The sequence below is a fragment of the Pieris brassicae genome, chromosome 7, assembly GCF_905147105.1.
Source record: "Pieris brassicae chromosome 7, ilPieBrab1.1, whole genome shotgun sequence".
NCBI lineage: Eukaryota > Metazoa > Arthropoda > Insecta > Lepidoptera > Pieridae > Pieris > Pieris brassicae.
In genome coordinates, this window is record NC_059671.1 from 17,917,131 (window position 1) to 17,940,464 (window position 23,334).

General features: G+C 33.5%; 1 protein-coding gene across 3 annotated transcripts in view; it reads right to left on the minus strand.

Annotated features, from left to right (window-relative positions):
* LOC123712127 (breast cancer anti-estrogen resistance protein 1) overlaps positions 1 to 23,334 on the minus strand; it is a 75,858-nt gene that overhangs the window by 7,159 nt on the left and 45,365 nt on the right. The window lies entirely within an intron of this gene.

Consider the following 23,334-nt stretch of genomic DNA (forward strand, 5'->3'; position numbering starts at 1 on the left):
TCATTCAACGAGTTTTAGAAATATTTGTTAGAGGAAACAGATCCCATTACAGACCATCATAATCTAGCTTAATTACGTAAAATTACAGAGCAGTGTTGCGAAGTTGGCCTCATGATGCGAATCTGAACTGAGGTTCGATTCCAGGCTGTTAACCAATGGATTTTATTTCTATGTGTGCATTTAACATTCGCTCGAACGATTAAGGAAAATATTGCAAGGAAACCGGCTTTCCTTATACCCAAAAAGTCAAAGGCGTGTGTCAAAACAGGAGGCTGATCACCTGCCTATTAGATTGACAAATGATCATAAAACAGGTCTGAGGCCCAAACTTAAAAATATTGTAGCGCCACTGACTTATTTAATGAATAACCAACCTAACAAACTTCAGACATTTAATGTATGAGTTCCGCCTAATTTCACAGCAATTAATGGGCCTCATAGGAGATGTCTTTCATCTCCAACATATATTATCCTAAAGGGTGCAACAATGTTAAATGTTAACAAGGTGACCATTAACTGTATATTCCTGTTTAACCCCATAAATGAATCGAATCGCAAACCGTTATTTGTTAACTCAATTGGCGGATAACTAAGTAGTCGAGACATATCCTGTTTTAACGAGGGGATGCGTATAAAATATCAAAAGACAAAGTTATATAGTGTGCCAAAGATCATCCTTGCGAATGGTATTTGCAGTTAAATAGTTCGTTTCTCCATTATTTTTTCTTGAAGCACAATTATAAATTCTGTAGTATTGTATTCAATATGGCTTTTATTATAACTGCCTTTACTAACTATATTATATGGAAATAATAAAATAAAATATTGTTAATTTATATTGTCATAAATTATTATCTTTTTATTTATTTATAAATTATTATAATTAATTAATTCTCGATATTGCAATACACATGTATATGAGACATTGGCTCCTGGATCACAGTTCTACATTAGGACCCTGGGATACGTGTTTGTTATGTAACCTGCTTTTGACAATAAATAAAATTATTACTACGAATGCATAGCAAAAATACTGCTAAGTACTCGTAATACTGCTAGATATCCATATTTTTGATAGCTAAGAACGAATCTTAGTTCTCATTTACCCGTTGACAAGTTACACATTTGTCAAGATGACATATGACAGGCGCATCTATGTATTAGTAATACTAAACTTCAGCGATATAAGATGCCATGACGTTGATATATTTCGACTTTTATTAAAGAGACAATGCCAGAGAACACGGAATATCACTTACACGGTATTTCACTCACATCATAAAATCCTTACCAAGACGTATAAATCTAGATTCACGTAAATTCCGACTGAGCGCTTCTAGTACGTTGCGATCGAGTATATTCCCGAAGCTTACCGATGGTTAAGCAATCACTTAACCGGCAACTGGGTTTATAGGTCCGGGAACGTTACAGTAAAAACATCGTTATTTTATTTACTGCCGTAAAATGTGTGGATTAAATCGCACGTGAGCTAATGAAATTAGTAATAAAGTTATGACGAAATTGTAACGGCGTATGGAACTTTCGAATTATGGATTAATAATCCAATCCCTTACGCTCTTTATCGTGTTTCATGGATTCATTTTATTTAATAGGTTGCGTAAGTTTTGTGCTTGTCTTCAACAATTTCATTTCGTATCGACGGTTTCCTTACGTTTTTCTTTACCATACGTGGATCTTTCGCGCAATTTTTCTTTGGTGCTTAGACACAAATTTTTGTTTTAACGTTGATTCGTAAGCACAATCAAAGGTCTAGCTAGAACAGTCATACATAAATCAAGTAATTATAAAATATCTGAAACATTTGCAAAAGCTACTTTTAACTCTTGACTTTTCTGATTACGTAATAAGTATTACTCGGAGAGATATATTAAGTGTAACAGTCTGGAAAAATTCATGAAATCCAAGCTGAAAATAAAAGTACGATAAAAATTCTAACAAAACTGTTACATTGTTGGATAAATTCTAATTAAACAATTGTAGCGATTTTTTTTCATTAACCTATTTTTAATTTTGCTCTCCATTATCCTTGTTCCACAAAGGAACCTAATTGGTGTAGTTTTAACATAATTTATGCAGAGTGCTTGCGGAAGATTAGAACGCCTGGAATAATTTATAATAATAGTTACTGCTTAGACCGAGAAATGTTTATCGATTACATAGTTCGGATTTATGGGTGTATCCGCACCATTTGAGCGCAGTATCTATCTGTAGAGCTTCCTCTGTAGAGCTTATAATATCTGGATGAGCCTTATTATATATACAATATTTAAATTAATTGAACAAAGTAATATTATTTACGCACATCGTCATTCAAGAGTGAAACGTTTTTGGAACCAAATATAAATATCAAACCAAATATAATACATAAATACCAAATATAATAGGGATATCAAGCCGAAATTGAGAAAAGGTGAAACAGTTCTACATCATGAACGAAATGGCCAGATGGGCATCTTCAAAATACGAGAGTTTTAAGGAAAAATAAAACTACGCGCAACTGAAGAAAGCACTTGCAAAACAACATTTGAGAAATTTAGCATATGCACGGGCCCCTCAAACATAAATCATACAGCTAAAACTGAGAAAGTTATTTTTTATGTCAGTTAAAAACCGTGCTTTATTTTCAAATAAATACAGATCAACTACAGTGCAGTTTAAACGTTCGCATTTCAAAAACTGTTCAATTTAAAAGACGAAATTTGGTTGGTCTAAATAAATTGCATTTGAAACAACGCGTCCCAAATCTTGCGATAACGATGAATTGCATTGTACAAGCGTGGGCGACACATTGGGGCAGGCCATGTCCGCTTCTCCGACGCAATCGCTTATGCAATAGATACGAATGGCTATCAAAATTGCATGATGGAGGATGTACTTCGACGAATCTCAATGAGGTGAAACATTCAATAACTCAAAGTCATAAAGTAAGAAATTATTTTGTTTATGCCGGTTTGCTACTATTAAAAAATGGCGCTACAACCTTTTTAGGTCTGGGCCTCAGATTTCTGTATTTGTTTCATGATAATGATCATGTAATCTTATAGGCTCAGATCAGCCTTCTGTGCCTGATACACGCCGTCCACTTTTTGGGTCTAAGGCAAGCCAGTTTCCTCACGATGTTTTTCTTTACCGTTTGAACGACAGATAAATTAAATTCGCACATAGACAGAATGTATATTGGTGCATAGACGGGCATCGAACCTACAACCTCAGTGATGAGAGGCGCAAGCCGACGCCACTTAACCAACACTGCTCACACTTTGACTCTATTCCTATATATGTATTTTTAATTGTGAATTTCATGTTATAATACAGTTAAGAAACAATTTGAAAGTTGAAAACATTCATGAATAAATGTATATATTATTAAAAATCGAAGTAATTTAGGTTATCAAAATTCGTGTTTTGTAATAACAAACTCACCCATTTTTCGGAAGGTTTCCTGTTAAGCCCAGTTTTACAATAGCAAGCGCATGACTTCCTCCGAAAACTCTTAATTAAATTAATAAACTTTGCACTATAAACCATTTGGATCAACACATGCGTTCCGTTCAAATAACCGCAAAACACTAAATCAAAACAACTGAATTATGGCAATGGGAATAATTTTCAAGATGATTCAGGCATAAGATCAATGACGTCATTAATATTAATAAACATTAATATGTTTGGAGGTTAATTACCTAGTGTTACGTGTGATTTGACATGTCGCTTATTAAAATCATAGTGTAACTGAATTTATCATATGTGATTCGTTCGTCACAAACAAAACTATAATAACAAATTATTTTTCTAGTATTTTAACGCTTATTTTACGTGCTTTTATACTTTTTTCGATTGTAACGAATTTATAGACAAGTAAAGTTATATTCTACATGATCCCGGCGAAATAATGATTACTTTGGATCTTGATCTTGCCATAAACAATAAGTTTTATTACAGACACAGAGTGTCTGTCCCAAAATCTATTGGAAGCATTCCGGGACTTTCAGCTTTAACCCTTGTATTAATAAAAACTAATTTAGTTCACTAACGTCGTTTACCCAAAAGCACTGTTCTATCTCTTTTTATTAAAGCATAAATACAATTTAAGGGAAAAGGACAAAAGTGTGCTTTTAATAAAGTTCCTAAACGATAAGTTTTTTGTATAAATACATACTTTTTATATTTTGTATAGTCTGTATAATCAATACCACACAGTTCAATAGTTGTTCGGCGACCTCAACGTAGATATCAAGGTATGACAAGGATGCTGCGAGACGGATTCTCATGAATCACGCCGCTAACGTTCGTGGAAACCTACTTACGGTAACACTATCTCACACATATGAGGTCATTGACTCATTAAGATAGCAGAACTTATGAATGGAAGTTAGGTCTTAGGTTACGTGGCAGTTGCAGGAATAAGCGATATTTTAGTATCACATTAAAATTGTATTTAGTAATAAATTATACTTTGCTAAGAGCCACTACCTACTGAATAATTTCCGAACCAATTCGACTTAGGGGCTTTCAAGAAAAGAGGGTGCCAATACTTCAAAAGACCGGCAAAACACGTGCGAGCCTTCTGGCAATGTAAGTGTCACTTACCATCAGGTGAGCCTCCTGCCCGCTTGCATTACATTAAAAAAATCTATTTTATATTAATATGTGTTGCAATTGGCCGCAACTTTAATCCAGAAAACGGAACGTCGTTTTCTGCAAAGCGTTTAATTATTTGTCGCTATTAAATTGTTTTCAATAAGGATTTCATGACTCAATTAAAAAGTCCTAAAAAGTAAAAACTAATTGTTAGAATAAAGATATCTATTTCGGCATATGAAATGTATTCTTCCGACCGCAACGTCATCAGTTTTAAATATTTTTTCGTGAAATAGTGATTTACATACCTTCATACACTAACCGTAAAACGTATGACCGGATGTGTGACGTAATCAACCTTCAATAAGTGTGTCCATTTTAGTTTTATATGCACCATCGGATCAAATATCACAAATAACAATATACGGTATTTTTCAAATTAAGCATTTACAAAAATAATCTTCATGGTCCGATTCCGAGTTTCTAAGCTTAACTGGGTCATCTATGTACTTAACATAGTTTCCTTGTGTTTAAATACTTGCACAGGTTCAACAATACCTGCAAAGTTTAGTGTTTAGCGAAAATCTTTGTTAGAACTCCAGTTCTTTGTTTTAAAAAGTAGTGCAAATCGGAGATCGAAAAACAATTACAAGTGAATTCTACTTTAGTTATGTTTGTTGTTTAAGACTGTCATAAATACAAATTGATGCGATATTTTTTAAAATAAATATTGATAGTTTTAAGATATATTGCAATTTAATGAAAAATATGCTAAGAAAAGAGAGGACGCTGGCCAGAAGCCTGGGAAGGTGGAATAAAAGGGCAAAGCAGGGAAGGATTGAAAACCAAGTCGAAGAATTTGGTGGAAGCCTTCACTGCGTGTAACATTAAACAGAATGGATTGTAATTCTGATGATGTAGTACTCGAATAACTCTTCCCTATGTATGATTTTAAATATATAGGAGTAGGTATAAGTTTGATAATAAAATTATTTTAGTTTTACTTCTTTACGCACCGCTGGTGTTTCGATTTAAACTATGTTTATAAATTTGTTTTAGTTTGATGTCTGCTAAATAATATTTATATATCAACAATAACATTAAATTTACTTCAATGTTTAAATCTTTGCAACCACAAACAATTAAACATATAGTAAATCATCTCATAATGTGTGTGTATGGCGCCAGCATTAAAAAGCTACACTAAGGGTCACAATCAATTCTTGAAAATAAACCACAAAGATTTCTGCGAAGGTTCATCGCACTTCCCTATTTGGTCGGCTTGACATTGTCTACAATGCCGTATACCGAGAAAGATTTGTTAATACTATAAATGTTTAAACCTTGTTAAGTTTCAGGAAAATTAATACAGGAATTATATAATGTTCAATCAACTCCAGAAAAACATAAACAAAATTTTATTGTTCTTCCGTTAAAAATGTTGATGTTAACTCAAAAGTCATTGTTCTGTTTATGTTAAATTCTCTTCTCTATAGTCATCATGACTGCAGAGGTGGTTGACTATTAAAAACAGCGTAAACGAGTCGTCTTTTGTTTGACGTTAAAATGTAGTAAATAAGGTAGTTTGTATACAGTTTGATAGACTGCAACAATGAATCCCTGGTAGACAATTCTTTAATTATGTATATTCTGCAATAGGCTATAGTGTATTATAGAGCAATCATGGGCAGTCTGCGGCTGATGCTCATTAAAAAGGGCTTTAAAATGGCTACTGTGTGTATACCGGCGTCCCTTCTAGAGGGGGGACTTCTAGTAGTAATCCCGGAATAAACGAGATTAAATTTAACCAGTTATGTTTTCCATATCAGAAAATAATACCGAATTTTCCGAATGTAATATGAAATACAAATAAATGTACACAGTACATATATTAGAACATTTATATATAATTCTTATTATAACCATTAGGTAACCGTTATCCTTGAATGAATGAATGAATCGAGTAAACAAGCTTTTAGTAAAACCACAATTACTCTGTGTGCTTGTTTTGTTTGTGGTTTTATTGATTCGTATGATACATTTAAATATAAGAAGTTAACAAGTCAATCAAGTAAGATATATATTAAATATCTGTTACCTATTTACTGATATTTAACAACAGTATTTGCCGCGCACTACCTACTACTACTATGTGGCTGCTGAGCTGGCCACTGAAGTATTTCCAAATCAATTCGACTTAGGATCCTTCAAAAAGAGCATACCAATTCTAAAACCGGCAACACACTCGCGAGCCCTCTGGCCTTGAGAGTGTCCATCCGCACTCATCAGATGAGCAGTTTTCCCCTGTTTGGAGTAATACTGCTAGTAATGCGTCCGTAATCTAATTGAAGACCACTAAGCCGCTTTCGGGTTGGAAGTACCCGAGGTAGTTGTAGTGGGTATACCCCACCCAGCTATCTGAAAGACTGGAGTTACCCATATGCCCGTAGGCGCTAAAGGGTTCGCAAAGTTTTTTTGAGCAAATGTATTCAAAAACATGGTGAATATTTTCTATCCTTAACGAGCGGGTGTGCGTTCATTTTTCTAGTTCGTTAACAGATGGCGAGTCAAAAATCAATGAAAAATGGGGTCTCAATGGCGGGCGGTGACCTACGAAGGTCGCTGTAGTATACGCGAGGGGTTAACGCATGCGCAGTTTAATAATCATTTTTAGAATGTTAAAAACATCCTTTGTAGTGTTTGAGTAATTGGCTTTTTTCATTCATTCTTATGTGACTTCGAAACAGTCTTGAAGTGTATTATCGTTGAAACCAGATAATATTTTATCATTGATTTTATTTTATGATTGATTTGATTGGTTTTTAACTTGCGGGAACAATACCAACAGCACGTTTTTGGTAATATAAAATGTCAATTCAATTAAATTTCGGCTCTAATCGGGTTTCCTTGACTTGTTGATGAATCACATAGTTCGTTAATGATGGGCTAATTCTAATATCACATGTCTGTTATAAAAGTATGTTTCAAATAAATAATTAATATAAGAGCTGGAAAGCAATTATTATTATAAATAAATTATTAAAAACGGATAAGAAAACATTAAGCCGTATTGTTGGCTCGGCTGACACCTCGGCTGTGCACTACGAGTTTTCTTTGTGTGCGCAATATAGAATTTTAGGCATGTTTATGAATGCATTGTTAGCATGTTTATGATAATATATAATTGATGATCGAGTGAAGTGAGTGAGACGAGTGAATGATTTACGTAAAACAATTCGTCTATTATTATTATTATTACAGGTATGACCAACTACTTTCTTTGGTAGTAGTTATTTAATTAATTCGTCCTATATACTAAATAATAAACTTTAACCTAAATTTCTAATGGGTTCAGTGATTCTTGAATATTTTATTTGGCAGAGCAACGAAAAATAGTATAATGTTTGCATAGACTAAAAAAACACAGGACTAACAAACACGGTCCTAATGCATAAGTTCTATCTTTAAACCTAGAAAAGGTTTTAATAATAAATAAGAAACTTCTGCAGGAAGTACGGAAACCGCGACCCAAGCCGCAAGAAACTCTATACAAAGTTTTGACTGATTTAACCTTAACCAATCTTCCCACCATATGGCACAAGCTGGATTTAAAATACTTTCAAACTTCTTTAAAACAAACCGATTAAATATGAATTTGTCTTCAAGTAAATCTTGCGATCCTTCTAACAGCGTCCTACACGTTTGCAGAATTAAAAAAAATGGGGCCCTATCTGGCTGCACACGGCCTGGATGCTTTTAAAAAATATTTTGCAAATAATTCGATAACGAACACAGGCTTTAAGGTTATTGAAGGATAATGTACAATTCGAATAATAAAGAAAAGGATAATAGTAAATTTATACACAAATATATCTAATTAGTCGACCAAAAATCGCTGGTCATAGCTCGAGCAAGTAATGGATGGAAGTATCGAAAAATATTAATGGCATAAGCTGGAGAAGGCCTATACTCAAGACGAGGTTCCAACCTTACACTAAATACCCAAACAAACGAAACTATATTTAATCTAATTTAAATTTTATATACGTTTTTGGTATTGTGTTATATTGTTTTTATAAGGGTAAAAATACTAATAATATTACCACAGATGATGCAACCGAAGTCTCGTACCATTGATTTTCTGGTACCATTCGTTATACAGGGTAATGAGCGAAAACATAACACTACCGCACTAATTATGTCCAACTGACCTGCCTTTGTGGTGTACCGTATTTGCGCTCACTGAATTGCTCTACTTTTGCTCTCAAATACCAATCAAGTTCTTTTTATATATATATAAACGTCCAGCCATTTAATGGCTAGTTAGTATAGAAATTTCGAAGCTCAGTCCTCATGAATTATTTCACATGGCCAAGACTTCTTCTCTAAGCGATCACGACCGTTAAGAACTAGAATAATTATAATTTGCCCCGGAACGAAGTAAGTGTATAAAGAAGAAGAAGCCTCCACTGATGCTTAATTAGGAATTATTTAAGAAATGACGAATTAACTACTTTATGAGTCAAAGAACGACCTCAAAAGTCAGACGGCGCCATATAATCATTAGCCACATTTAACGATGTTTTTTTAGTTTTGAAAATATTTTTTAACTGAGCGTTGCTGCAACTTTTCCAGTCACAATGCGTCGTTTGTCAGGCTATGATTAACGGAATATAAGATGTCTTAAATAAAACATATAAAAGCTCTTTATTAAGTTGTCAATTTACTTTAAGTTAAAAGATAAAGTTACTTTTTGTGTGTATATTCAAAAATAACACGAAATATTTTAATACAATTGTATTTTCTGTAATGGTTTGAATTTAATTCAAACCATTTATAGAGAAGATTTCATTTATTACATTAAAAAATAGCTAAACTATTCCATCAGAAGAATTATTGCTAAGCTCTTTTACTCACGCATTCCTCGTACTTTAATTATTAAAATAAGGGGTTTAATATTTTTTTTTTAGAAACAAACAAACAGGCAGGAGGCCATCATTTGATGTTAAGTGATACCTCCGCCTCCATGGACAGTGTGAATGCCAACAGGCGTCTATTGATGAAACTCAGCTGCAGATATAAGTCCTCTAAATGTCCTTCTTTAGAGTATATTTATAACATAAAGCTGTCAAATATTCTATCCAAAATAGTATATCTGTGGTTTAGGTAGGCTATGATGAATCAGTCAAAACAAGTTGTTTTGTACATTATTTTAATAATAACTTTTGTTCATGTAAATGACATCGTATTTCTGTGTAAGGCCTGTGATATATCTATTATAATTAAAGTTTTCTGACCAAAATTGTCATCTACAGTTTAGCCTTTATTAAAGGAGATAAAAACACGAAGCATGTAAAGAATTAAACTGCGATCTTTTCACTCGTTGCAAACACGTTGATGGCAATCACAGATGACACTGGCATACAAGTGTAGCTAGCTTAAGTGGTAAATGGCACTTGTAGAAATTCTAAATGATAATCGTCCGAGATAATTTTTTTATAAGTGTTTTAATGTGCAAAAAGTTTTCACATGTGTCGTGTAAATGAATTTAAATGTTTATTCTTTTCAACAGCTTGCATACGTTAATGTGATTATTACGAACGATATTGAAGAAATTTTTGTACTTGACTATTGACTTCTCTAGACTGTAGTATTGTCTTTTGTTAACATAGCTTTTACACATTAAGAAAACACCTTTTAAACGGATTGAAGCTATGTATTATTATTATAAACTTATAATTATTTACATAATTTTAAATTTACCGTGTCACCGTGACCACGCACGCTGTAAAGCACGCGAAACGTCGGAAAATTTTAAATGAATAATACATAGCTTCAATCCGTTTAAAAAGTGTTTTCTTCTCTAGACTGGGCGAGACAAACTCAAGAATAGTTTTAATTTTAATGAAACATTTAATTGACGTTTTGTCATCCCATCTCCTTCAGACAAGCTCCGAGCAGGCGGAAAATAATAAACGGCTAAAATATAAGAGTCTGTCCTTAAACTGATTTTGTTCCTGTAGGAGTAGACTCTTTGCCGAATGGTTCGTGCACAGGCGCTAATTAAAGATATAAGTATTCAGAGGAGTTGTTCCGAATACCTGCAGCTGAGTTTTATCATCGGACGTCGAGGCAGAATACAAAATTCCACTAGTACGAGTATCACCTCGACGTCCGACGTTCCACGACTGAGCGTTTTTAAGGCAATTTTTGCCGCGCACCACCGCTATGTGGAACCAGCTGCCCACTGAAGTATTTCCGAACCAATTCGACTTAGGGACCTTCAAGAAAAGAGCATACAAATTCTTAAAAGGCCGGCAACGCACTCGCGATCCCTCTGGCATGGAGAGTGTCCATGGGGGGCGGTATCATTTAACATCAGGTGAGCCTTCTGCCCGTTTGCCCCCTATTTTATTAAAAAAAAAGTTAGCGTCTACCAGCTACCAGTACCGGTGACCCCTGGCTGGTTCCTTATCATCGAATATTTACGCCGAGGTCGCTGCCAGCGTTAAAGTTTTTAAATTAGTTTTGTATTTATCGATTTTTAAATATCTATTACTATGTGGGTTAAGAAAAAATAAATACTGTATATACAAATATAATAATTTTATTACATTATTATTCATTTAAATTTAATATGCATATATCAGATGCAATCCCTAATCTTATGTTTCTAGTCTTCTATAGCTTAGAAGTCTAAATTTAGACTAGATTTAGTGGGGAGATACGCCGTGTATCATTGCGAGAAAACTCAAATAGTGGGTGTAAATAGTGTTTATGTAGAAATAAATCCAGTGGCAAGTTGATATGCCACTGGCATTTTAAAGTATTCTGTCTGGATTAAAAATAATATAGAACGCTTTTTGCTTTAAAACATAAGCAGATGTGTTATGTTTAAGAAGATATTTTTTATGTCTAACACGATGCCCAGTTAATATTAATGTTAAGTATTTTTTTTTAATCTAATAAATATATCCAGGACTTTTAAAGAACTGTAGAAACTGTAGAAAAAGTTGAAAAACTAATTCTACATGTATTTGTCGCGCTCCTAAACAAGACTGTAATTGATACAAACCACAGTAGTTTTCTGATGTGACACATCATGGTTTAAAAAAAACTTAAGAATTTATTCATTCTTTGTCAACAAAGTATCCTTTTATTTTAAGACAATCAGCGACAAGGACGAGCTCACTGCAATTACACATTTTTATTGAAATTTCATCAAAGAATTAGAAAATTTTAGAAGAGAGAGAATAAAAATAATATCATCTAGATACTACTATGATCTACTTAAATTATAAATTTTAAAAGTAACCTAGCGGTCATTGAGTTCTTCAAGTGTCAATATTAGATACGTTCTTGAAAGATGTCGAGGACCACACGTGTGAACGCTTCTTTATCCATTAGGAATAGCAATTTGAACCATGTTTTAAGGGTTGAAGATATTCTTGAACTTCTAGGCCATTGAGTATGAGGAAAATATAGGTATTGAAAGAGAGTCGCAAGGTATCCTGTGAACTCGCTCCTTAAAGCGATCGATATAGCGAACGTGTGCCAAGTGGTTTACATTGTATGGGAGTTCTGATCTGTATAATAAAGTGTCTGTTCCTCAGCCTTCAAAGAACAAATGTTCAAAAACTTGAGGCCAGTATCCCATACTCGAATTTGCTTCGAAGTGATTGGAGATTTACTAAATAACAAAAACTCTATATTATGATATATGTATTTTATAACAAACGGATTAAAGAAACTTTTTGGGGCTCAGATTTCGGTAATTGTGCTTTTCTTCTGTGCCTGGCACAAACCGTCTACTTTTTAGGTCGAAGTGGAAGTGCATAGGTGATCCTTCGGGGCTACCACCTCAGGGATAAGAATGGCCTAGGCAAACACTGCCCTTAACAAACGGATAATATTAAAGTTGATTTTACACTAGTGATTGGAAATTGCATCACTGTACACTCGGTTATACCCTCCGAGAGGGGGAGGTCCTTTTATTCAGACCCTCTCTGTTGTGCACAAAGTTTGCGGCGATGTTTTTATTCAACTCCCTTGATGAATAAATTGAGAGTAATTTTAACTGTAACTTTGTAGTGGATTTTTAGATTTAGTGCTACAGTTGTTTTTGTGTTTTTGAGTAAACAGAAGTAGTTTAAAGTAGTTTTAGTAGTTTTAACTACTACAAAATATAGTATAGTAGTCTTTGGTTAACATAGCTTTTTCACACTGAAAGAAAACAAGCCACCGTGACCACGCACGCTGTAAAGCAGGCGAAACGTCGGAAAATATTTAATTTAAAATTATGTACAATTAAAATTATGTAAAGTTTATAATAATACAAATAGCTTTAATTCGGTTACAAATTGTTTTCTACGAATTAGATAACTAAGGAAATGTAGGTACTGTAAGCGTGCTAACTTCAGATTGTGTATTCCTACAAGTAGAGAGTGAAAGGTGGTCAAATCCAATCAAGTACATAACCTGACTGAAGTCACTTGTATTATTTTATTTTATTTAAAAAAATCGTCGAACAACCTAAATAATTGTTTTTAAATATTAAAAAAATCTAGTGGCGTTACAAAAGGTCCCTAGAATGCATTCGTTTCATTGATGATTATTATTTCATAGACAAATAGGTGGCCTTCTGACTGACACATGCCGAGGATTTTTAGATTAACCGTACAAGTGAGAGTGCCACACAGAAAGTCCATTTGTGAACAGCCCAGTTTCCTTCGTGCTATTTAAAGTATGGTAGGTAATGAATTCCATTCCACAATAAATGTTGCGTTAAAAGTTCTTGAGTTTTGATTATAATTTCCGCATTTGCAAGTCAAATGTAGGCGATACATAAAATAAAACAAATGTTCCATTTCTTGGTTACCCAATTATTTGTCTGGCGAATGATGCCAAGCCCGGGACACTTGTAGATTGTCAGTGACTGATTTGGATGTCAGCCAAACGGTTCCCATACTTTATGTTCAAGTGCCTTTTTGAATCGCAACACCGTTTAATCGTTAACTTTTGAATATTGATAATAAAGAGTTTTTCCCTTATAAAAATAGTCATCAAGGATTTATAACTGTTTTAAAATGCGATAAGGATATAGCAGTTAGTTTAATGTGCATGAAGGATTTTATTGTTGCTTCATTATAAGTACATAGGCATTACAATCTGCAAGATTTGCGAACTCTTTTAAGTAAAAGATACCTGTAAAGGTTTCCATCTCTACCATTAGTTAATATATATATATATATATATATATCGATCTTGATTATTTTTACAACAAATTCACAAATTCAAACAATTCCTCTTCTCTATTTTTACAGCATATATCTTATGATTGACAGGTATAGTATAGAAATTATAATTTAATTACGTATAAGATATTTAGTGTTATAAGAGCATTGATGGCCACTGATGGATACGCCGTGTATCATTGCGAGAAGACTCAAATAGTGGGTGTAAATAGTGTTTATGTAGAAATATATCCAGTGGCAAGTTGATATGCCACTGGCAATTTAAAGTATACTGTCTGGATTAAAAATAATATAGAATATAGAATATAGAAGAAGATATTTTTTTATGTCTAACACGATGCCCAGTTAATATTAATGTTAAGTAAATATTTTTTTATTAAAAGTAACCTTGAGTTCTTCAAGTGTCAATATTAGATACGTTCTTGAAAGATATCGAGGACCACACGTGTGAACGCTTCTTTATCCATTAGGAAAAGCAATTTGAACCATGTTCGAAACAATGGACTTTCAGCCTATATTCGCATTTAACATTCGCTCGTAAAAGACAACATCATCAGAAACCGGCATTAAATAGGCTCAAAAATATGACGGCGTGTGTCAGGCACAGAAGCTTGATTGTAGACCTATAAGAAAAATAAATGATCACAAAACAAAAAATATCGTAGCGCCACTGAATAAGATACTTTAAGTTAAAGTTTTATTTGTATATTGCTTTTTAAAATTTACATTCAATTTCATTCGAAAAACAATAATAAAAATCACAATTTACTATTTGGAACCTATTTGAAGGAATTTAAAAATAGAAACGTCATTGTGTAATTCAGCCTTGGAATGATCGTTACAAAACAATTGCACACCCTCACTTCACACATTGATAAAGCACGACAGGCGTAGTCTGAAACGAAACCCTTGTCACAGTCAGTTGCAAGTTGAACGACGGTCCTTCAACAATTTCGTTGCAATACTCGAGTGCACTGTGCCTGATTAAAACACGACCGGTGCTATTACGAAACAAGGATAGTGGACAGTCGCGCGATCATGTTTTTTATTAGGCATAATCGTTAGTCTGTGCTCAAATCGAAAGCGTTATTGAGTAGTAACGACAGATATTTGTATGGGCATTACGCGAGCATCTATCGTTCGAAATGTCAAAAACTGTCAAATTATTGACTTATATTATACTTGACGTGAGTCGTCAAGCGGAACGTTATAGTTATATAGATAATTGTAATTAAAAATAAGTTTTATTTTTTAATAATAATAATATTTATTTTCAAAACACAAATATACAATATTTACAATATTCTGAACTTAGTAATAAAAAATCTATAAAAAGCTCCCTAAATTTCCCTTTTATGCAGGCAGCATTTCCCCGCTCTATTGCGATACTTATTCGTTGAGCGAGGAAAGCAACGGTCAGCGGTACTGGCTCGCAGGGGCCAGCTGAAATCTTTAAAGAACACTTGAACCCCACGGTCCAAGAGTTTCTACTCCAAAGGGAAAAGTTGGAAAGACTGATATGTTTGAGCTATTTATTATATTCCGCCTGATCTGCAACTGCGGCAGATTTTGGCTTAGGAAAGTAAGACGGTTTTGTATAAAAAAAACTATTGCAGTATTTTGATTTTTTATAGCTATGGGAGACATTTCTGTAACTTTTTACGAAATCACGAGAATATTAATATTTTGCTGAGAATCAGAACATTGCGTAAATGAAACCCATCCACGCAACCCTTTTAGCATATGGGCAAAAAACTGCTAAAAAGACAAAATTAGAGATTAAAATTTACTTTATAAATGTCTGGATCCCGTCGTTGTATTGTGGTTAGTCGATAGTTAGACAGACAGGGACAGCAATCTTTTCGTTTTTCAAGTGTCTCCGTAATCGCACAGTTTTGCGATTTCAAACAATAATAAGATCGCGGTAAGTATTTACTAGCAAACCTTCTCTATAAATACGATCATTTTCCTTTAAACTGTAACTGTTTAAATAAATCTGATTTTCCAGTACTTTCGTTTGGAGTAGAACTGAGCAGACGGAATGGATCAACACCAATAGATTTGAACGGGTTTTGTGAACCACAGTTTTTTACTTATTACGATTTTTTTAGCTCACAATGAATCACACATTGGTTGGTTCAATATTTTGTTCAAATGTCTCATCACATTTGTATTGTAGGAAACTTATTTGCAGTTCCCATGTATTAAAATAAGTCGGCGTATAGGACTAACATTCGATGGCTAGCTTGTTAGCAGCTATTTTCACGGTTTACGCAATTAACTTTTTCGAAAAATAAATCCCCTAATATGAGGTTTTCAGTATAAAGTTTTATTATTATATGTTGTTTTATGCATAATATACTTATTAAACTCTTACTATACACGTTCCTATCGGTTCCCTTTTTTTTAAATCTTTCGTGGTCAATGTTAAACTAGCATAGATTATATTGTTAAAATCCTTTCAAAAAATGTCCTTACAAAAGATGTCATTTGTCAGTTCGGCCATTACTCAAATTGTAACGATAATGCAAATTTATGTTTTGTGATACATTATTGCACAATATAATGGATGACGAAGACGCTTTACGACCTGTTGTTGCAATTTGGTTGTGAATAATAAGGAGTATGAAATGGGCATAAATTCGGTATTAGACGGAACATAATGCATTATGACTCTACGTGCCACCCTTGACAACACAGATGTTCCATTCTCCGAGACGAGCGTTAGTGTTATGAGGATGAAGGTTTACGTCAACAGCACTTTTTGCAATTTAATATAATCTTTTTATTATTTTTCCAAGTATAATTTCTTGGAAGACATCATTTGTGTCACTTATTATTTAGAATGTTTTTATGTTAAATTCGTAATTATTAGTAAGTATAATATATGTTTGGAATCATAGTGGATTTTGAGAAAGTTCTATTACTTAAACCCATCTTATTAATTTTGATTGTACCTTATAAATTAATGAAATATAAGTTAAATAAGCGTAAGATTCGGTAACATGGTCAAAATGCTTTTTTGCCCCAATTGTTTAGATGTTTTCAATTCAAATATACGCCTTAGATAATCTTAACATTGATATAGAAAATGATCACTGAGTTGCAGTTGAAGTAGTTGAATAAAATTATCAATTCATAATTTTTAAATAAATATATTGTATGTATGAGCTTCAATAGGTGTTTGCTTTGTTGAAATGAGTACAAATTATTTTAACAAAGCAAACACCTATTGTAAGCTCATACATACAATATATTTATTTAAAAATTATGAACTGGTTATTGTAAACATTAATTATTAGATTAGGTATTTTATATTCATACTTATTTTCTCATTACTCAATTATAGGGGAAAAGGTTGTGCTATTATGTAGCTATACTCTCAATCTGTATGGTAACTTTGGGTTGATTTGATGTTCAAATAAATAAAACTGGAACAAAGTTAATTCCCAAATAGTTCCTTTATTATCTAAGTTGTATTAGTCGAATTCCAACTTTGTAGCGAGAATTGGGGCTTTCTAACTCTAAATTAAGTTTGGAAGTAAGGTAATGTATTAGAACTGTAAATACCCTCAATTTAATGTATCTAGGCGGTAGATTAATACCAAGGGACTTTTACGAATCGTATTATCTTTATGTTAAATTTGAAGTTACAAAATTGTCTAAAATAAATATAACATAAATTGTATTTTCTATAGAGCACTTTACGTTTAAATATTACACAGATTGTATGAATACTATAAATTAAAAAAAAAAACAATAGCGCTACAACCTTTTGATGTCTCAGATTTTTGTATCTGTTTCATTATCATTTGTTAATCTAATAGGCAAGTAGGTGATCAGCATTCCGTGCCTGACGCACGCCGTCGGATCTTTGGGTCTAAAGCAGACCGGCTTTTTTCACGATGTTTTCCTTCACCGTTCAAGCGAATGTTAAATGCGCACATAGAAAGTCTATTGGTGCACAGCCGGGGATCGAACCTACGATCACATATTATAAATACCTATCAAATATTATAGAACCCGAGCAACCAAAATTGCATTTTGTAAAGGATAAACTGTACTGCAGTAAAAAATCAATACATTCAACCTGTAAAATCAGGAAGCAATTTTTTTTTAATTTTCACCGAAACGTTCATTGCCTTTCAATGCAAGCTCCATTTTCAAATTACCAACCTCAATCCGGAATTCACTGGCTCACTCATTTACTCATGTTAATTACTTTTTACCAATCCGTACACAGTACACACATTTCTTAACACAAAGATATTAATATTCTCCCGTTAGAAACGACGTTTCTCTGTACCGAATATCCACAAAATGATATTCCAACAATACGGTCTTTACTCCCCCCGGGTGTCTCTTGACAGGGATAAAACCTCCCTCATTTTTATATAGCTAGACCTAGCCAACTCATTACCGACTCCCCTCGCAACCAAACAATGGTAACCATCATTTAAAAAGACCTAATACAACAATTAAGATACTTTTGAGCCCACATAGGCGTTTGTTCTTTGTCCGAAAACCTTTGTAATTAACGTCTCTATCTAAATAGTTTATTGCCGGGTCATGCCTTAATTAAGTTCCAATCTTCAAGTATGTGATTGTGTTTCGTATGAATGGTCAATTGTATCAATGCGCCCGTAGTGTTCACATATTATTTATGATTTTTTTAAAAGGCCGGCAACGCACTCGTCACTGATTGAGAGTGTCCATGGGGGGTATCACTTAACATCAGGTGAGCCTCCTGCCCGTTTGCCCCCGGTCCTATAAAAAATACACCATTCTTGGGTTTTATTATTATCTTTAAGTCGGTGGTGAATCGGTAAGGAGGTCTTGTTAATTAATAGATAAAATAGATAACAATTAAAATGTCTTTAAAAAAGAGTTTGGAATTGTGAAGGATAATAATTAAAATATAACGGTGTAAGATTAGTAGAGCGTGTTGGCCTAGTGGCTTCCGCGTGCGACACTTTATTCCTGAGGTCGTAGGATCGATCCCCGGTTGTGCACCAATCTCCTTGTTTCTATGTACGCATTGAACAATCGCTCAAACAGTGAAGGAAAATATCGTAAGGAAAAAGTCAACGGCGGAGTTTGATCAGGTGATCAGCAAGTAAGTACTTGCCAATAAGATTGACAAATGATCATGAAACAGATTCAAAAATCTGAGGCCTCGAACTAAAAAGGTTGTAGCACCACTGATAAATATAAAAAAGATAAGTTTAGTAGTTGTGTAGTATTTCATACAATTACATAATTGCAACATATCTATATTTGGCATTGATCATAGAATAGTTTTAGTCTGTAGTATAAGTATTTTAACACGTTGAATTGTGAGTTCTATTTCAGTGTTTTTGAAATTAAAAGCGCCTGTTCAAGTAGTTTACAATTAAACAGGCAAGCAACAATAGTCTAGTGCGTTATGGAATAAACTACAAAGAGTACGTGTAAATAATTTTCAGATTGTAATTATAGCCAAGTACTTCACGGCCCTCGCTAGACACTTATGCACTCATTATGAACATTGCAATTTGCCACATTGTCACAATGCCTTTCACAGCAAAGTTATCTTCGAAGAGCTGTGATTAGCTGTGTACCTTTAAGTTTCTCTATTGTGTCTATGAATGTCTTCTGGTTGGTCTACAGAATGTTACGTTTCTGGAACTATCTGAGTCTCAAATTACTAACCCATAGAAAGAGTTAATACAATTTTAGTCTGAGTTCAAACCCATTTATTTAAATGCATTTTCTCTATTATACTTTTTTAAATTTCTAGTTTTTTGGTTTAGTGACAGCAGGTTGTACTTAGATAAAACAATATTTGCAATGCTTATGCCATATTCAACTCTCTCATAGTTGAAGTGGGAATTTATCGTCAGATCGATGACGGCGATAAGAACCGAGTCGTTTTGGATGAGGAAACGAACCGGTGACATATTGATTAATAGTCTGTCAGCCGACGCTTCTGTTTGTCCATCACATGATATTCAATTAATCAAAAATTTCAAGTGTGCGAGAAAAATAATATTTAAAGACCAAACTTTATAAGTTTACCACTCAACGAATCCTGATTAGTTATGAACGACAGAAAAGGTACTGGTAAACGCATCGGACACACTCTTCAAAAGAAGCCCAACCATATCCTTGAACAGGAATCCCAGACTCCCCAAGGAAAAAAGGAAACGTGGCCGCCCTAAACAGCCCTGGCAATGCTCAGTGGTGGCCGACGGACGAGCCATAAGTTGACGTGATCAGAAGTTAAGTTCTGCCCAACCTAGGAGATATAGGAAAATAACTCAAGTAAAATCATACTGTATAGGCCACGCAAAGATCTTTCGCTTATATTCGATTGTCGGACCAAATGTTAGTACATATTTTTAGTGCTTATAATAAGTTGTTTCTATAATGAGTCCTTCGTATGTTTGTTAAAGACATGTGTAATAGTAAACTTCACTAAACCTTTACCGCAAAGTACTTAAACAGATATTTTCGTAAAGCGCGTTAGCCTGAAATGCAATATTGAAAGGTTCGATCAAATATCAAACATTGATTCAGAATCCGTTATTTGAGTGACCCAGTCCCAAGGCGATATTAGTTTTTATTCATCGAGCAAAAACTACGAACAAAGGATTTTCTAGTCAGCTTTTTATATATGTTTTATTACAATTTATTAATATGATGATCTCAATATTGCTACTAAATATTATTTATACATAATCGGAGACAATGATTTTTGGAGTAGATATTTTGTACAATTATGAGACTGCTGCTGTAACACATATAAAAGAAAATGCCTTGCATATGCAATCGGCTGCATGGCCCGAGCAATCTTGATATTTTTTGCCCATCCGATTACAGCCAAGGCATGTGATGACTTTCTTAGCTTCGTTTGCTATGATTTATAATTTATGGTATTCTATTAATTATAAGCATGATATGTGTGCACGCCATCCGCACCTATTGTCAAGTCATTGGTTACAATTTGTATTATTATGTTTCTTTCCTTTTGATGGTTTTTCCTATGTGTGGCTTTGTTATAATAACAATAATAAAAATAATAAATCATATCATCGCTAGGTCTTCTATATTTTTGTCTAATTTATAATGTATGTAACATTTTAGTTAGTAAAGGAGAAATAGGCCTTACAAATCACACATCCTGCAAGTCGATAACAAACGCATTTGACTAACTTGATAATGGATCCGATATGGGCATGATGGGTGCGTCGTGTCATTACTCCTAAGCTCACGTCACAGACTGACTCAGTGCTTATATTTAAGTGGAATTTACGTTTCAGTAAACCATTGGTAAGAGTTTACTCTAAAGCAAAATTAGGCAAGCCAGGCCCAGATTAGCTAAATCATTTCTCTGTGTGTTTTTTGTAAGGTTATACATGTACAAAGAACAATTTGTCGTCTAAAAAGGTCACAAATGAAAACATTGATAAAAAGTATCAATATGGAAAGTAACTAAATACATATAATAATGTCCTTAAAATGGTATTTATATAACTACCCTATATAATGCGAGCTAATAATCTGATGCAAATAAAGCTTAAAAACACTTGACTGGTTTCAAGCACCCCAAGCGTTCTGAAGATGACGTGGGGTGTGTCACAGATTCGAAAAATTTTACGCAGATGAAGCAGAAATCGGTTTATACTTTAGAAGACGATATTAAACATTCTTTTCATATATATTATTAGCAGAATCAAATTCATAATAAATACCACCCAGACTGTAGACTATAATTCTTTTGTTCATGATTGTACCACAGCTTATGCTAAATTAATAGCTAATATCATCGTACGATGGTAGGAGTCAGACACGAAAGCAATAACATAAGCTATAATACTAATTTTATAATGTCTCTTATTAACAATTTACCAATTGATGTCAAAACATTGATGAGAATATTGTTCGCATAATTTATAAACGTAAACCACAGACAATAGAGCTTTAGATTCTGAGTATTCTTGACTGAAAATAATCAACAACATAAAAAGTTTAAGCGTCACTGTGTAACATAGATGATAAATGCAATAAAGCGTGCATTCGATTTCCCCTTCGCACTTGCCGACTCGAGTCCCTGTCCCTTGTAGATAATCCCCTAAACAGACGTCTCTGCACGCGCACATACATTCCATAAATTTAATTACGTTTTTATAGGGAATAAAACAGTGAAATCTTGTGGGAAATCGGTCCAACAACTGTGTTTGCTTGTTTTTATTGACTATGCGTTAATCAATTCTTTTCCATACCTTATTTATTTCAGGTCACTCTGGTAAACAAGGAATAAAGAATGTTATGGTTTATCGTTATTCTGTGGTTATCTATTTTATCGATTTCGTTAGGAATCGAAACTAGACCCTCCGAGTTATACAAATTATGCAATACAGGGGCCATCGTTTTAAAGTGTTGCATCATTAAAATTCCTTACATTCTTCACTATTCACTATTCATATGGAAATAATGTAGTCGTATTTCCAATTGAATGGTTATAAAGTGCACGTTATATAATCGGCGCCTGCGGCTTGTAAATGACTACCGCCACATCTGCATCCGTTGCAAATATCGACTCAAATATCGAATAACCCTTAACTATTTTGTCAAATGTCATCTAAGAGTAGAATGAAATCTATATTTGAATTTCGAAACAGCAATTAAGTGCCTAAAGACAATTATTTTTTGTCTTTGTTTTGTAGTAGTATGTTAGTATCTGTGGGGATATAAAATAAATAAATTATCCTTTAATATTACATTGTATAGGTACTTTATTGCAGTTACAGTAGTATATACGGATATAATTTACATAAACATAGCTATTTGTAAACAGTACATTGTCGGAATGCCTTCTCATGGTCATTCGAACAGAACATCATATACGCACCATTAACTGAAAATTGTACCTTGTATGATGTCGTTGGTTAAAAAAAATACATAACAAATATTGTCAAATATTCCTCAATGACGCACTTTATTTTCGTTTAGTAACAGCTGGCTCTATAAGATTTATTGTACTAATCAAACACAAAAACAATCCCGTTCATCCGCTCAATATACAATTGTCACCTAAATTGTCGTAACATCAATCTTTGTCTCTTTATAGGCATAGGACATCCGTTTTAGGCCAGCAACTCACTCGCGAGCCCTCTTTTGAGAGTGTCTATGGGCAGCAGTATCACTTAACTTCTGGTGAGCCTATCCCTGTCCTGTAAAAAAAAAACCTAATTGCGGTGTATTCATAATAAGACTTAATGCTACTTTGGAGCTTTTTCGACGAATTTATAAGTTCATTTTTTTGATACATAATAAAAATATAGACGCATTATTCATAAATATTACAAATTCTATTAAAATACTGAAATTTAATTTAATTATAAATAGGGACGTAGTACAGTTAATAAATTAAAGTTTTAGTTACTCGAAACCGATACCGATGAAAGTTAAATAAAGAAAACAGATATTTATGGTT